Raw genomic sequence first — 17,759 nt, 5'->3', positions numbered from 1 at the left:
GTCTTGATTCATAATTTGGTTATTATAAGGCAGCAAGGATGGCTTTAATTGAATTTTATCAATATAGTAAGGATCCAAAATCAAAGGAGAAATCTATCCATTATTGCTGACCCACCTTATGGGAAGAAATAACACCTTCCATAGTTAAGACATATCTTTTACAGGTGGAAGTATGGAGAAAAGTAAGGAGAAAAATGGAAATTAGGGTGGAGGATTGTATGGAGCATAAAGATAATTTCCAGACAGTTTGAAGAGGGTCTCTGGACTTTATGGTTGGAACTCGGTCTTAGAATTAAGAATTATATCAAGCAGTGAGTTTTATTCATTTTTTTAAATATATATATTTTATTTATTTTTCACAGAGAGGAAGAGAGAGGGACAGAAAGCCAGAAACATCCATGAGAGAGAATCATCGATCAGCTGCGTATTGCACACCCCGTACTGAGGATGTGCTCGCAACCAAGGTACATGCCTTGACTGGAATCAAACCCAGGACCCTTCAGTCCGCAGGCTGACGCTCTATCCACTGAGCCAAACCGGTTTCGGCAACCAGTGAGTTTTATTGAGCGTGCCCCTGGACTAGCACTCTTACTGACATTGTCTCATTTAGCCCACATGCTAACACTAGAGGTTAGGTGTTATCACCTTGTATTTCTAAATTAAAATAAAACAACAACGAATACTTAGAAGGCTTAAGTAACTTCTCGATGTCATCACACGAGCTAGAAAGGGGCAGTGTCACCGTCCAAACCCGGTCTACCTAAATCCAAGGTGTGTAATTTACAAAGAAAGGAGGGTCCCAGGAGCGGGAGGAAATGGGGATCCTGAGGCGGACTGTAGGTAAACTGCTCGCCTCCCCTGTGGGTGGCCTCCTGCAGACACAGCTTTGCTTATCTCCAGGCCTCACTCGCATTGTGTTCACTGTGCACAACCCTGGGGGCTTGACTCTGTGTACATAGACTAGCTGTGAGTGGTGGGCAGGGGGCTGCCTGCCCCCATCAGATCAGTGTAGGAGGCAGCTAAGTTGCTTACAGAAAGATTGCCAGGTGAGTGTGCGTGGTGGGGGCTGGGAGATAGGAAAATAGTGGGAAAGGATGCTGGGAATGTGATAAGGAGTGAACTAAAGATAAAGGAGAAGCAGGATTGCAGCGCCTATTGGAGGCCAGGAGCAGGGAACGATAGGGGTTGGTTTGCTAGAAAGGGAAGGCAAAGGGAATCTTGGTTCTAGATACTTTCAGGGAGAGTAGCCTTGGGGAACAAAGTATCCCATAAGTCCCTGGGCTCCGAGGAGGAGAGAGGCAGTCCAGAGTCCCATGAGGTGGGAGACCAAAGGGGGAGGGAAGCCACGGAAAACCTTGCCTGCTTTGCAGTTTCACCGAGACTAGTTCTGAGTTGTTGTTTTCGCTGCAGATGGTGGGGTGGGTGGAACAGAAAAATAGGTTAGTGATTGGTCTTTTCACTTAAAAAAAAATGCTCAGGAAGTTTTGATGACTCAGTAATGAAAGTGATATTGTTTTGAAATGTGAAGCATAGGAGAAAAAAATGTTCTTTCTGTAATTGTTTCTTTCACTGTGTGATTTTTCAAAAAAATAGATTTTAAAATGGCAACATTTTCCTACCTATGAAAGATATATCTTAATTATGGAAGACGTTATTTCTACCTCTAAGTCGGCTCAGCAACAATAGGGTAGATTTCTCCTTTGATTTCGGATCTTTCTCTCTGAATGCTTCAACAGATTTCTGCAGGCCATTATCCTGTCACATCCATGATAGACACACAGTCTGACATGGTTCCACCAAGTCACCCAGTAAATAAACGACTGGTCGATAGGGCCCAGCCTTGAAATCCCTGATTAGTCCCCAACTAAGTCATAATAATATTTTAAAATTATGATAAAACCTAAAACATATCTGGAATTTCTCAGAACCTCTAAGTTAGTGTTTAAAAAGATTTTAAATGGAAGGTGGGTCAATTCCGTTACATTTGAGAAGATGTAGTCATAATAGCTTAAAATCCAATGATGCATTTAATAGTGTATTAATAATTAAACTTTCAAAAATATATAGAGATTCCATCCTTTACACAGAGCTTCCAGCTCTGCATTAGTGCCCCCAAACCATCTGAAAGCCAACATGCTTTCACAGGTGCATGAAACATGCCACCAAGGTTGTGGGGTTGATTTTAGGGAAGAGTTTTACAGAGGGAAATTCTCGATTTCATTCCCATCTAGTAATTGCAGAAATGTTTCCCATCTGAATAATGCCTAGAAGTTTACACAGCTGTTTCACATGTGTCCAATGACAATAAATTAGTTATTAGCATTATATCTCTTTTACAGATGTGGAGACGGAACAGCAAGAGAAATGCAGTGGTTTCCAAGCATTTTTACAGCCTAGCAGGTTCTAATTAAGAAGTCATATCTATAAAACCCATGGGCCAAGGGTACCTCTTTCCCACCACACATTGCTGGGCCAGCCACTCCCAGCAGGTTCTCTGATGCCCAGTTTGAGGTCCATCAGTGCAATTTGAAAAACAAAATAAAACGTGAGTTTTAAATTTAGACAAGCCTAATGTTCAAACTTGACTATGGATACGCTGATGCATTATTTAACCCCCACCCCTGCCAATTCTCAGTTTACAATCTGTAAAATGAACATGATACTATTGTAGTGTTTCTTGCACTATACTAGTAAATCCCCAACCTTAACCTTGACCCTTTCTTTGTCTCCTTAAGTGATTATCTCAAAGTGTTGAAAAAGTAACCCGAAGAATCTCGGTTTTCTGCCACCAGATCTTTGGCTTTTTCTTTTCTCTTGTGTGACTGCAGATTATATTCTCAAGCAAGACCAGATGCCTTGCCAGTGTCTTCTCCTAAAGAAACAAAGTAATGTGCATGTTCTGTTGACAGTGGCCTCGTTGTATAGGGAGAGCAACAAAGTGACAAATCGGGAAGAAACATTTAAAGCATGTGTTCTTAACCCATGTCTGAGACTCCTTGGTAGCGCTCCAGAGGTCCATAAATCAATTTAATTATGGGTAAAATATTTCAATATGTGCAGATACATATTCTCCCCCCGCCCCCCCTTGGGAGCTGCTTCATAACTTCAAAATTATCACAAGCATCTATAAAGTAAGAAAAGTTCAGAACCCATCGACTAAAGTGTTCATGCCTTGACCGTGGACTCTGATGTTCCTTTTACAAAGAAAGCCAGAGGTTGTTATCAGCTCTTCCAATCTGTCCAACAAAGGCTTGGGTTTTCCCAACATTAGTGAGCATAAGAATCATCTGAATGCTGAAACCGGTTTGGCTCAGGGGATAGAGTGTTGGCCTGCGGACTGAAAGGTCCCGGGTTCGATTCCGGTCAAGGGCATGTACCTTGGTTGCGGGCACATCCCCAGTAAGGGGTGTGCAAGAGGCAGCTGATCAATGATTCTCTCTCATTGATGTTTCTAACTCTCTATCCCTCTCTCTTCCTATCTGTAAAAAAATCAATAAAATATATATTTTTTAAAAGAATCATCTGAATATAGCAGCCAAATACAAATATGATAGGGTATTAGATGATATTAATATTAGGGAATGATCATTATTTTTGTTAGATGCAATTAAATAAAACTTTTCAGTTAATGTAATTCTGAACATGTGTGAACATAACATGTTGCTATCATTTAAGAAAAAAGGTCTTAGCAAGTCCATTGAAAGATTCACTCTTATTTTATAGAAAAAGAGACTGGTAAGATGTTCAGTACAGAACATTGAAGAGAAGACCATCTAAAGTTCACAGGACCCTTGATTGGCAGCCAGGGAGGTGGGTCAGTACTAGTTTCCAGAGCAAGCCTGAATCTCATTAAAATTTATCAGAAAAGTGCTAAAGAATTTTATCATGAATATAAATATCTCTGCAGAAGGTAGTTATGAATTATGTTATGCAAAAGTGTTCTGTTTCCAACCTGATTTGGGACAAATTTTATTTTTAATATGATAGTGGCATTATCCTTCTGCCTCTCCCTCCTTACTTATTGGAAACAACAGATGTTTGTTCCCAACAGTTTATTCTAAATTGAAAACAAGAACGAAAAAATAAGAGTTTAAAATTCCATCTTCTATTTATTTATTTTGATTATTAATTTCTATCTTATATATTTTTCCAGTTTTATTGAGATATAATTGACATATAACATTAAAGTATACAATGTAATGATTTGACACATGTATATATTGTGTCATGACTAGCACAATAGTTGAGTTAAAACCCCCATTACATCCCATAATTACTATTTTAGTGTGTATAGTGGAAGCATTTAAGATTTATTCTCTTAACAACTTTTAAGTATATAATATAGTATTGTTAACTAGAGTCACCAAGTTGTATACTAGATCCCCAGAATTAATTCATCTTGTAACTGTTAAGTTTGTACCCTTTGACAAAAATCACCCCATCCTCCCAACTCCCAACCTCCAACCCCTTACAACCACCATTCTACTCTGTTTCTGAGTTCAGCTAGTTTAATTTGGTGCACAGCTGAGATTATACAGCATTTTTCTTTCTCTGTCTGACATTTCATTTAGCATAAGGCTCTCAAGACCCATCCATGTTGTCACAGATGGCAGGATTTTCTTTCTCATAGTTGAATGATTTTCTATCTATCTGTCTGTCTATCTATCTATCCTCCATATTTTCTTTATCCATTCATCCATTGATGGATACTTATGTTTTATCCACATTTTGGCTATTGTGAATAATGCTATAATGAGCACAGGAGTACAGATACTTCTTGAAGACCCTGATTTCATTTCCTTTAATCAGATATTTTATTTGCTTTTTTTGGTTTTTGCTATTGAGTTGCATGAGTTCCTTATACATTTTGGAGATTAATCCGTTAATAGATAGTTTGCAAATATTCTCCCATTCTGTAGGTTGCCTTTTCATTGTGTTGATCATTTACTTGACTATCCATAATCTTTTTAATTTGATGTAGTTCTGTTTGTTTATTTTCTGCTTTTGTGCTTGTGCTTTTGATATCATATCAAAATATCATTGCCAAGAGCAATGTCAGGGGAATATTCCCTATGTGTGTTTTTTTTTTTTTTTTAAATAGGAGCTTTATAGTTTCAAGTCTGTAGTAAGTCTTTAATCAGTTTTGAGTTAATTTTTTTGAATAGTATAAGATTGGATTCCAATTTCATTCCTTTGCATGTGATCATCCAGTTTCTCCAACACCATTTATTGAAAACACTATCCTTTCCTATTGAATATTATCGACTCTCTTGCCAAGTATTAGTTGATCAAGTATGCAAGGGTTTTATTTCTGGGCTATCAATTCTATTTTATAGGTCTATGTGCCTATTTTATGACCATAGTGTACTATTTTGATTTCTATAGCTTTGTAATATAGTTTGAAATCAGGAAGTGTGAAGCTCCTGACTTTGTTCTTCTTTCTTAAGATTGCTGTGGCTAGTCTATGAAAAATGTCATTGAAATTTTGGTAGGGATTGTGTTGAATCAATAGATGGCTTTGGGTAGTATGGATGTTCTAACAATATTAATTATTCAGATCCATGAACATAGAATACCTTTCCATTTATGTGTCTTCTTCAATTTCTTTAATAAAAATCTTAATAGCTCTCATTGTACAGATCTTACATCTCCTTGGTTACATATGTTCCTAATTATTTTATTTTTTTTGATACTGTTATATACTAGAGGCCTAGTGCACAAAATTCATGCACTGGCAGGGTTTCTTATGGCTCCAACTGCCATCTGGAAACTCCTTCCTTCTCTCCCCCTCCCATTCCCCCACCAGCCCTGCCCCCTGGTCAAACTCCTGGAAGAACTCCCAGTAGAGGGGACAATTTACATACTATGCTTTTATTATATAGGGTGGGATTGTTTTCATTATTTCTTTTTCAGATATTTTGTTCTTTGTAGATATCTGTTAGAAACATGACTGATTTCTGTATGTTAGTTTTATATCCTGCCATTTTGCTGAACTTGTTGATTAGTTCTAACAGGTCTTATGGTGAATTCTTTAGAATTTTCTATACATAAAATCATAACAACTGCAGAGACAATTTTACTTCTTTCTTTCCTATTTGGATATCTTTAATTCCTCTTCTTGTCTAATTGATCTGTAATATGTGGAAAGTAATGGTAAGAGTGAGCATACTTGTCTTGTTCCAGATGTTAGAGGAAACGCTCTCAACTCTTCACTGCTGAATATGATGTTAGCTGTGGGCCTGTCATATTTACCCTGTGTTATGTTGAGTTATACTCAATTTGTAGAGAGTTTTTATCATGAAAGGATTTTGTTTTTGGTCAAATGCTTTTTCTGTATCAATTGAGATGATCATATGATTAAAAAATATATTTTTTTATTGATTTCAGAGAGGAAGGGAGGGGGGAGAGAGATAAAACATCAATGATGAGAATCATTGATTGGCTGCCTCCTGCACACCCCACACTAGGGATTGAGTCTGCAAGCCAGGCCTGTGCCTTGGCTAGGAGTTGAACTGTGACCTCCTGGTTCATACGTCGATGCTCAACCACTGAGCCATGCTGGTTAGGCTGATCCTATGATTTAAACCCTTCATTTTGTTAATATTTTGTTTATTTTTTGTTTTGTATATCACATTTTTTGACTTGGGTATGTTGAACCATCTTTGCATCCCTTGGTCATGATGTATGATTCTTTTAGTGTTCCGTGGAATTTTTTTTTTGCATTTATATGTATCAAGGATAGTGGTCTGATTTCCTTACTCATTATTGGTCTTTTCAGATTTTCTTCATGATTCAATCTTGGTAGATTATATGTTTTTAGGAATTTATCCTTGTGACTACATTACCAATTTGTTATATTCCTCCCATTTAAAATTAATAGACTTAAAAAAAAATTGGAACAGTTTTAGATTTGCCAAAAAGTTATAAAGATAATATAGAGTTTTTATATACCCTATACCCAGTTTCTCCCACTGTGAACATCTTTCATTAATCTGGTACATTTGTCACAAATAAGGAACTGATATTGGCAGATTACTACTAACTAAGCTACACACTTTATTAGATTTTCTAGTACCTTTTTAATTATATTATATCATGGATACGCTTTATCAACATAACTTTTTACTGATGTTAATCTTGACTACTTGGCAAGGTAATGTTTACTGTTTGCTAGCCTTCTCCACTATAGAGTTACTTTAGCCCCCTTTACCCTAAACTTTGGAAGCACAGCCCACACTCAAATCCTTCACACTCACCCTTTTTTGAGATAAACACTGAGGTGGTATGACATCAAAGATTTATTGAATATTTTAGCAAAGAAAAAGCATGGAGAAGGGAGATAGATAAAAACAACTATGATGATATGCTAATAACTATATAAGCTGGAGATCCTATCTAATGAAGATGGAATATGCAAATTGACCATCACTCTGTGACAAATATGGTGGTCCCACAGCCAATAAAGAGGGTATAGGCAAATTGATGTGACAAAGATGGCGGTGGCCAGGCCGGAACTCAGGCATCCTGCCCCAACCAGGCCACTCCAGGTCTCTGGGCAGCTCATGTGCATAGGTATGGAGTGGCCAGGACAGGGCAGAACGTCTCCTTTGGGGGTGGGGCGAGGGGGAGGAGGAAAGGCAGCTACAGAAGGGCAGCAAGGCCAGAGCAAAGGCTGAAGGGTGGTTCTGGCTGGAACAAAGGCAGAAGGTGGTGGCCAGAGCGAAGGTCGGGATCCCGGGTGCCTGAGGAAAGCCAGTGCCAGCACCCAGGGGAAGGAAGGCCTATTCTTGCACAAATCTTTGTGCATTGGGCCTCTAGTATAATAATAGAAGACAAAGAATTTTAAGCAATTGTTTGGAGTCTCTATCACTGAGAGATCACCAACATTTATAAATGTCTAAACTCCTAACTGACCAGCTCTAGGATCCTTTTTTATTTTTCTTAACAACTCTGTCCCTTAATTCCTTCCACTTCTACCAACTCTTCTGACTTGTGAGCATTTCAACTGTTTCATTACATTTATTTATGTGATTAGATTTTGTCTCTTGTTGATATGGACTGAATATGTTGTCATCCTGTCCCCCCACCCCATCCCATCCCACCCCCCAATTTATATATTGAAACCCTAACCCATAAGTTGATGATATTTGAAGGGGGGCACTTGGGGAGTTGATCAGGTCATTAGAGCAGAGCCATTATGATGGAGATTAATGGAGACTCCAGAGAGCAAGCTTGCCCTTTCTGCCATTTGAGGATACAGTGAGAAAGTAGCTATCTATGAGGAAGCAGGACTCAGTAGACAATAAATCTGCCAGCACCTTGACCTTGGACTTCTCTGTCTCTAAAACTGTGAGAAATAAGTTTCTGTTGCTTATAAACCTTTCAGTCTTTTCTCTTTTGTTATAGCAGCACAAACAGACTAAGATCATTGCAGAGCTATAATGAACTTACATTATTCCCTGTATGCAATACATTTTTTGATAAATGGATATATTAACAAGTGAATTTATACTTTTTTTGTGAATAGATGAGAAATGTGGTATTTATTAGCAGCTTTTGACAGTCATAGCTGTGGGACTATTCATTTGTTCTCAGAAGCAACTACTCATGAAAAATCATAACAAATATTAAAAGGTAGACACTTAGAGGGTGCAAAGGACTTGTTTAACATTTTCTGGCTGCAAAGTGGTGAGTTCTATCCACCTTTACCAGCTTCTTCACTGCACTGATTGATTAATTTTATAAGCACTATTTTGGAGAAATAGAGCTGAACAGGGCAAGTTTCTTGTGTCCCATGGTGGAAAAGAAAACCAGCAACACAGTATCTTAAGTGCTATGCCAGAGATAATGCATTTTCCAGTGCAGGCCTCACAAGTCACCCATGTCATTCACATGTAGAGAATGTGTTAAATCTCTAGAGAGGTTTGGCTTCTGCCTTCTTGGGTCAACCAATAAAAACAACTCCCCATTCCTTGTTTGGTTGTCTGGGTTCTTTGGCTTAAAGAACCTACTCAGACAGGCTTCTTGGCTCCACTTTTCACACTTCCTCTTACAGCAGAGCTAGTATCAGGCATGGCAAGCCCACTCATTTAGCTTGGAGCTCTCTGACAGCCCACACATTAAGGGAAATACGATCAGTTGTGTACTTAAGATAAAAAGCACAACACAAATGGATGATATCTGAGGTGCAATATTGTACAGTAGAAGGAACAGTGGATCAGGAATCTGAGAGGAAGCATTAACAGTAAATACAACCTTGCTTTTTTTTTTTTTAAGTATAAAATATTTAGTTCCCAAAGCCCTTTCATGTGCTAACTCTGTGACATTGAATCAGTCACAGAAGTATCTTTGAACCTTGGTTTTCTTATGTGTAAAATGAAAGGGTTGAACTTGGTTATCTCTAAGGCTCCTGCTAGCTTTAAAAGTCTGGTGAAAAGTTTCATCTACCCTCAGACTTTATGTAAAGGTTCAAATGGGCTACTTCTCTCTTCTCCCATATCTGGGCTATTTCTTCCCTCTCCCAGTTCTGAAATAAAACACTGAGAACTATTATATGTATGGTGTGGTAGAGGGAGCTTAGAATGGGAAATAAACAGGATACGGTTCTATAGGAAAGTTAAGTAGGAAAAGTGAAACTAATGGAGACAGCTAGCAGGGAGCAAAGCACCACAGGCTTTTGACGTGGTCTAGACAGACATTAGTGGTCAGAATAGATGGCCTTTTACCATTTCTATTACAGTATGTTTTGTCATTGACCAGACATGTATGGAATGCTTACTGTTGCAAACACTAGGTTGGATTCTAAAAATACTGAGAGAAAAGCAAGCTGAAAACTCTATTATTCATCTAGAATACAATTAAGCTTAAAACTGCATTAGGATTTAAGGAGATCAAACAACTTCTAAAAGTAATTATAAATTATTAAACTTTGACAATCAACAATGAAGGATTATGGTTGCATTTTAAAATTTCCGTACATATTTATTGTTAGGAATTTCTCAAAGAATGAAAACAGAAAATGTTGTTTTGAAAGGGTGTGCCAAAATTTTTGGTTAAAATAGTTTTCTGTATTTGGGGAAAGTATAATACTGGCATTTACAATAAAGCGTTGTGCTTGTTTTGGGGATAAGGAAAAATACTCTGAACCCATTTTATACAAAAGATGTAGACACCTGGCATTATTCTTCCAGGGGTAACTAAGTTAAACAAATCTATCTATCTATCTATCTATCTATCTATCTATCTATCTATCTACCTATCTATCCGTCTGTCTATCTATCTGTCTATCTATCTAAAACAAGACATGAGAACTATAAAACAAGTGTTATTTTTCTTTTTCTATTTTGGGATTTGCTCTCAGGCAGTTCAACTCCAGGGATCACATTATTCAACTCAGATCATACTGCATGGAATACAATATATTATATTTCAGGCTCCTATCACTTTGAGATCTAACATGAAAGAAGGAAGAGTAAGAGGGAAAATAAATTTGAAATGAATTACAAATACTATTAATGGACAGAAATGGGGTCTCTGTGAGTCTGAAACCAGTGGTAATGTTAGGAAAGGCTACAAGGAAGTTAGAAGGCTAGGGAGTGTAATTGGACAATGGGAAATTGGAGTTTTACTTTCTAAGGCAGAGATGTTTAAGATGATAATAAATTTCTGGTTGGGTCCCTGGGAGTACATTTAAGTGCGGTAAGAGACTACGGTCACACTGGTGAAGAAGGTCCAAGAATTGTGAATTACATATTTAAATAAATCTGTGACATGAATATTGAGCTCTCCTAGTAATGTGGATTGAGAATGTGGTATCTATGAGTGCTACCTTTTGGAAATTATCAAACTTTACCTTGTGGCCATTTCAAATTTGTCAGTTTCCTATGGCAGATTTGAAAAACATATGTATTCTTAGTTTACTGGGGTTGTCCTGCTTTGCTTTTACACACTGAGAGCGTATGTCTTTTAAGCAGGGAACATAGTCACAGGTTCTGGGGATTAGAACATGAGACATCTACCAGTCACTGTCTACAAAAATGTAATGGAGCCCTAACAGGTTTGGCTCAGTGGATAGAGCGTCTGGCCTGCGGACTCAAGGGTCCCAGGTTTGATTCTAGTTCAAGGACATGTACCTTGGTTTCAGGCACATCCCCAGTAGGGAGTGTGCAAGAGGCAGCTTAATTGATGTTTCTCATCAATGTTTCTAACTCTATCCTTCTCCTTTCCTCTCTGTAAAAAAAATCAATAAAATATATTTTAAAAAACCGTAATGGATAAAAACATGTCTTTTATACTACACATTCTAGTTATTATTTGTTCTCCATTTTATTGAATTCAGGTTACACTTGTTCTGTTTTTCTACTCAAGTATTTGTAATTGCAAACATCTAATTTATATTAACCTAAATGTTCATCCTTAAGTATTTATCATGCATAATTGACTTCCATTTTTTGTGTTTAGAGCTAGTATCTATATACATCTCCAAATAAAATAAGACATTTTCTCCCCTTCCTTTCCCTTTAAGATCATCTAAGTTTTAGGTTGTCTTTATATCTTTTTACTTCATGGATCAGCAATGGTAAAGACTTCATTAAAATTTTTAATTTTATTTTCTGGAACAGGAAGTATTTGGCAGCAGCCAATATCAGAATATCCAAACAAAGGTGGCTTAAACAGAATGAGAAAAACTTATGTCACATAAAGAGAAGTTCAGGTCATTCTTAGATTAATTTAGTGCTCAATGATGTCATTAAGAATCTAAATGCTTTTCATGGTCTGCTTTCTTTCTCAAGCTCATCCTGACCTGATAGGAGGATGGCTCTTCAGCTACAGCTATTATATGTGCACACAACTCTGTCTGGACACAGTGTATTGCTGCATAATACATCAAGTGGCTTATAATAATAAAATTTATTATCTATCATGGTTTCGGTGAGTCAGGGATCTGGAAGTAGCTTGGTTAGGTGGTTCTAGCTCAGGATCTTTCATAAGGTTATATTATAGTTAGAACCAGGAAAAGCTTGACTGGCCTGGAGGATCCACTTCAAGACAACTCAATCATACAGCTGGCAAGATGCATGAATGTCCTTAGGACCTGGTGACTAGGCTCTCAACTGGGGGTGATTTTGCTCTCTCCAAATCAGATTTGGCAATGTCCGAAGATATTTTATTGATTGTCACAACTGGGCATCTAGTGGGAAAGGACCAGGGATGCTGCTAAACATCCTACACTGAACAGGACAATGCCCTACAACATGAATTCTCAGGCCCCAAATGCCTATAATGCTGATGCTGGGACCCCTGCTTAGAGCAAGTGAACCAAGAGAACAAGGTTAACCCTATTTTGGAAGTCTTCTGTGTTGGAGGATCTATATGAGGATGTAAATACCAGGAGGTGAGGCTCATTGGGAGCCATGTTAGCTACCACAGGCAAGAAGCTTTTCCTGGACCTCTCTCTTCTATTTACTTTCTTATTTTGATTTTTCAGTTTTCAAGGCAGAAAACCATTCTTATAATGCCCATTAGCTTTCTCTTCACTTCTCTTTAGCCAGTGTTGCATGATATGTTTATGTCTAAACCAGCCATTAGGAGAGAGACTAGCATTACTCTGATGAGTTTAGACCAGTTACCATTCACTCTCCCTCTGGGGTTTGGGAGAGCTCAGGTTCTTTAAACACCTGGAGGATAAGTTCTCAAAATCAGAGTTCTGTCAGTAAGGAAGAATGAATGACTTTGAGTGGGTAACAGAGGGTGCTGCCTTTGCTTACTATTATATTATCTCTTATATCACAAGTTTTCTTTTTTTATTGCATTTTTTCTTTGGTGGAATACATTTCCCAATAATAATTTAAGAAATGACCAACCATTTAAATCCTTATGTGTGTGAAAATATGTCATTATTTTGTACTTGCTTTTAAAAGTTAGTTTAGTTGGGTAGAGAATCCTAAGTTAAAGCAATTCCCTTAGAAAACTCTGCTCCATTGTCTACTTGCATCCATTGTTGCTCATGAGAAGCAGGTGACCTGGTAAGAATTTCCTTTTTTATCCTTGATGCCTTGATGCTCTGAAATTCCATCAGGGTGTGTTCAAATGTGATATTTTTTACTTATGCACCGAATAGGAGCTTTTAGCCTAAGGAGACTAGAACATTTTCTGTATTTCTTTGTGTATTTCCTTCCATCCATTCTCTAGATTTCCTATTAGATAAACATTAGAACTTCTGGATTTATTCTCCATATCACTTACATGTTTTGCTCATTGCTTTCATTCTTTCTTCTGCAATCCAGGAGAAAACTTGAGCCCAATATTCTAGCTTACTAATTCACCCTTCACTTCATCTTGAGTTCGAGTAGCATGTTGATTAAGAGCCTGAGTTCAAAGCCTGGTTTAGCCATTTATTAATGTTTCTTTGAGTAAGTTAATGAGCCTTTCTATTCTTCAGTTTACTCATCTGTACAATGAATATACTAATAATATTGCCTATTCTGGTATAAAGATTAAATATGTCAGTATATGGGTGCATAGGAGAGTGCAGCATAGTAATACTTATTATTGTTCAATCTGTTCATTAAAAAATGTAATAAACATATTCTTATATAATCCTCTTATGAGTTTGTTGTCATATAACCTAACTGTTTTATGAATATAAGATCCCATATTATTCATCTGATATATATATATAGCTTAAAGCTCCTTCTTGCTCTGATAAAAATAACAGTTATTTCTTGATTGAACTTAGTGCCTCTCTTTCATAGTAATAGATTCCCACAAATGACTGGTGATTCTTGGTTGTCTGCTCATTTAGTGTTTGCAAGTCTCATTTGCCTATCTGCTGTGCCGATTATTCTAATTCTGAGGCTTGTTTTGCTGATTGTGGTGGGAAGGGGAGAGACAGCACATGGTGCAGGGAATGGTATGCAAGTAGTGTATCTTCTGCAAGTTTGAGTTTTGCCCCATCTCCTGGCAATAGGTGAGCAGCTCCCTGGGGTTATACTGTCTTCTTGGACCAAGCACCCATACTCACAGAGAGTGGGTATGGCTGGAGGTGAACACATCCACCTGCTGATTCTCATTATCTTGCTTAATTTTCTGCATATCACCAAGAACAAGCTTATTTATAGATTATTTACAAGGTTATTATTTGCCTTGGTGAAGGCAAACCTTCAGGGCCTTAAATTGTGTCTTGCACAGAGTAAATGTGAATATTTGTTGAATGAATGAATGAGTGCCATTCTTTAGTTACTTACCATATGTTATAGTAATACGTCCCTTATGTAATTATTGGGACACCATGTTAAAAGTGCTTGCTCCTTATAGCCACTGCTTTTTTTTTTAAAAAATATTTTTTATTGATTTTTTACAGAGTGAAAGGGAGAGGGATAAAGAGCTAGAAACATTGATGAGAGAGAAACATAGATCAGCTGCCTCCTGCACACCCCCTACTGGGGATGTGCCTGCAACCAAGGTACATGCCCTTGACCAGAATTGAATCTGGGACCTTTCAGTCTGCAGGCTGACACTCTATCCACTGAGCCAAACCGGTTTTGGCTAGCCATTGCTTTTAAACTTGAATTTGCCCTCTCACTCTGGTCCCACCTTTCATAGTGTTGTGGTTCTATTGGTGATCCAATCCTGCCTGCTTTATATAATCTAGGAAGTCTTTGAATTGATGGACACTGATGCTTTCTTTTTGTTTTCTGGAATGCTAATGAATTTTTAAAAATACATTTTGTGTTATATTTAGGGTTTTGTGGTGACAGAAGATGTACAGAAAGTGCTTTTAGAAGCTCCATGAGCAGTGTTACTAATTTCCACAGAGTTTATTTTAGTTGGAGCATGGATTTGACATTAAATAACATTGAACTTAACACAGAGAACATAACCTATTTGGAATTCTCTTTTTCTCTTTTTTTTATTTTTTTAAAAAAATGCTTTTATTGATTTCAGAGAGGAAAGGAGAGGGAGAGATAGAAGCATCAATAATGAGAGAGAATCATTGATTGACGGCTGCATGTCCCCTCCTGGGGATTGAGCCTGTCACCGGGGCATGTACCCTGACTGGGAATCCAACAGAGACCTCCTGGTTCATAGGTCAACTCTCACCGACTGAGCCACACTGACCTGGCTCTTTTTCTTTTCTTTTTAAGTATTTGTAAAATATTTTTTTAAATTTAAATATACAAAAATATACAGAAAACAATATAATGCAGAGCCATTAGGGGAAAGATTCAGCAATTCCAAATATTTAGTAATATTTATCTGAGGTCTTTTAAAAAAAAATAAATCATACATCTTTGCTGGAGCCTCCTTTGTGCCTTCCCATTCAATTTTTCTTCTTCCTTTCTCAGTATCCTGAAGTTGATCTGTATCCTTCCTGCCTGAGTCTATGCTTTTTATAGTTAACTACATATTTAGACAGATATAAACAGAGTATAGTATTGTTCTGTAGGCCTTCCAACTGCACATAAATGATATCAATTGTTTCAGTCCTTCAGAATACAACAAGAAGAAAATTCTCACTTTGGTCCAGTTCTGAAACTAAGAGCAGGCCTCAGAATAGAAGCCTGAGGCAGGCAGCTAGAATTTAATGATGTTGCTTTATTTTCTCATTATATTTATTTTAATGGCTTCCTTCTATTTTTAGCAAGCGTTGCTAGCTTTCCATATTCAGTAGTCCTTTATGTTCCCTTTTAAATTAAATGTAAAAAAAAGAAGTGTTGATTTAAGGGAAACATTAAGTAAATGTTAACAGTACAGCAGGTATAAAGACATGGCCAAAAAAAAAAAACCCCATAAAATTTAGAGGAGTTTTTACTGAAATAGCTGAAATTTGATACACAGTTGACCTAAAGAATAAAGTTCAAGTGCCTTAAGGGGGCATTTGAAGCTCTACCTGATGTGAACTCTGCTTTCTCCCCCAATCCAGTCACCACTTCACCTCCGCACAAACTGCTTAGCATTTCTTCCTTCCCTTATCAATGGGAGGTGCACTGGCGATGGTAACCTCTCCTTTTATGGTATTTCCTGCAGCCAGCACCCCTGCCTTCCACAGACTCTCTCACCCTCTTACCAGGAAGCCCTCCCCTCTGTAGGACCCTTCACGTACTGGACATAGAGTTTCTAAGGTAATTCTAAATCCAAGGGGAGCATTTAGTGCCAGTATCACGGCATCCTCCTGGCCTGAAACAGCTCACTGTTTATATAACACCTGAAGGAAAGATCCATTTGTGATGCTTCAAATAAAGCCTGAGGTCTAAAATGCAGGTTCTCCAGGAGGGGAAAAATATTTATCTAGTTTTAAATATTTGGAGTTTTAGAAATAATTCTGTTCATAATTCTCAACGCTGGACCTTAAATCAGCAATTTTCTTTCAACACGGAGCCAATACATTAAAACTTGTCATCTAGGTTAAAGGTAAAAAAAAGGGACAAAAAGAGGAGGAAAAAATAAGGACATTGACAGGAAACGATAGGTTTTTACGCCATTTCTACATTACTTGGTGGCTTGCTGCACATCACTGATTTCCTCGAGCTAGGTGATTTTATTAAAAAGTGAGACCTCAAATGGAGCGTTCTGCATATAACAAAACGTTTGATGTCTGAATGGCAAAAGCTCCTCAACTCTTGCGGCCATTGAGATGTTGGAAAACAATTTTCAAGGTTCAATCTCCACAGTGCATATAAATAAACACAATGCTATTAACGAAAACAACACGGTGCAATCGGAACGCTGTTGAAAAGTCTTCTAGTGTCTGCAAGTGTGATGAACTAACTGCATTGGCATTCATTCATTCACTCACTCATTCATTCATTCATTCATTCATTCATTCATTCATTCATTCATTCATTCATTCATTCACAAGCCTTATTCTGAAGCTAATCGTCACGCTGCACGATTGAAAAGCCCTCAGTGCTTTTGGCCAGGGGTGAATTCTCTCCAGAGGCGCAGCCAGTGCTCCCATAGCCGCTGCTGTATTTGGGGGAAAGTTCAATCACACCGTTGAGCCGTTTCTTCCTTTGTATTTCCAGCAGCCGCGGCTGGAGAGGAAGAGCGGTGCAGGGCGACCGGGGGGAAGTGATTTCACCCCCGTGATCACAGAATGTCATCTTCGCCACTGTAAACACCCAGCCTTTACATGGAAGGGGGAAAAAAAAAATTGGGCGGAGTGAAATCGCTCTCTGGCCGTACATCTCGCCGGTCACATCTTCCCCGCCAGCCAAACTTTCTCCATCCATCGCGGCAGGCGGGCCGCGGGAACGCTGCCTGCAGGGGACATGCGGGGTCCCGAGGCGGCGTGTCCTGCCTTTGGAGTTGCCAGAAAGCACTCACGCTGCTATGGCAATCAGAGATCGAGCTTCTCGTCTCCATTCGGTCGTTTCCGTAGGGAATTGCGGCACCGCCGGCAGGTCCTGGGTGTGGCGGTGCCAAGAGGAAGCTCCGATCCCTAGCTTTCCTGCTTCTGGCAAACCTTCCCAGCCACCCGGGATCCCGGGGACCGCGGGCCGGCCGGACCCGGCGGCCGGGGCACATCGCCCAGACGCGAGGCCGGGCGAACCGTGCGAGCGCGCCCCCCTCCCCGCCCCCCCACCTCCGTGCGCGGTGGAGGCGGATCCCGGTCCCCGCACACAAGTCCTTATATGCACCGGAGGCAGCAGCCTGCGTGACTCCGGCCCCACCAACAATGAATGGGGGAGGGAAGGGCGTCGTTTGTGCACCCCCACCCCCCCGCATTAAAAAAAAAATATTTTTTTTGAGTGCTG

Source organism: Pipistrellus hanaki, assembly GCF_964339955.1.
Source record: "Pipistrellus hanaki genome assembly, chromosome: 2".
In the NCBI taxonomy this organism is placed as follows: domain Eukaryota; kingdom Metazoa; phylum Chordata; class Mammalia; order Chiroptera; family Vespertilionidae; genus Pipistrellus; species Pipistrellus hanaki.
This window is presented reverse-complemented; position numbering follows the sequence as displayed.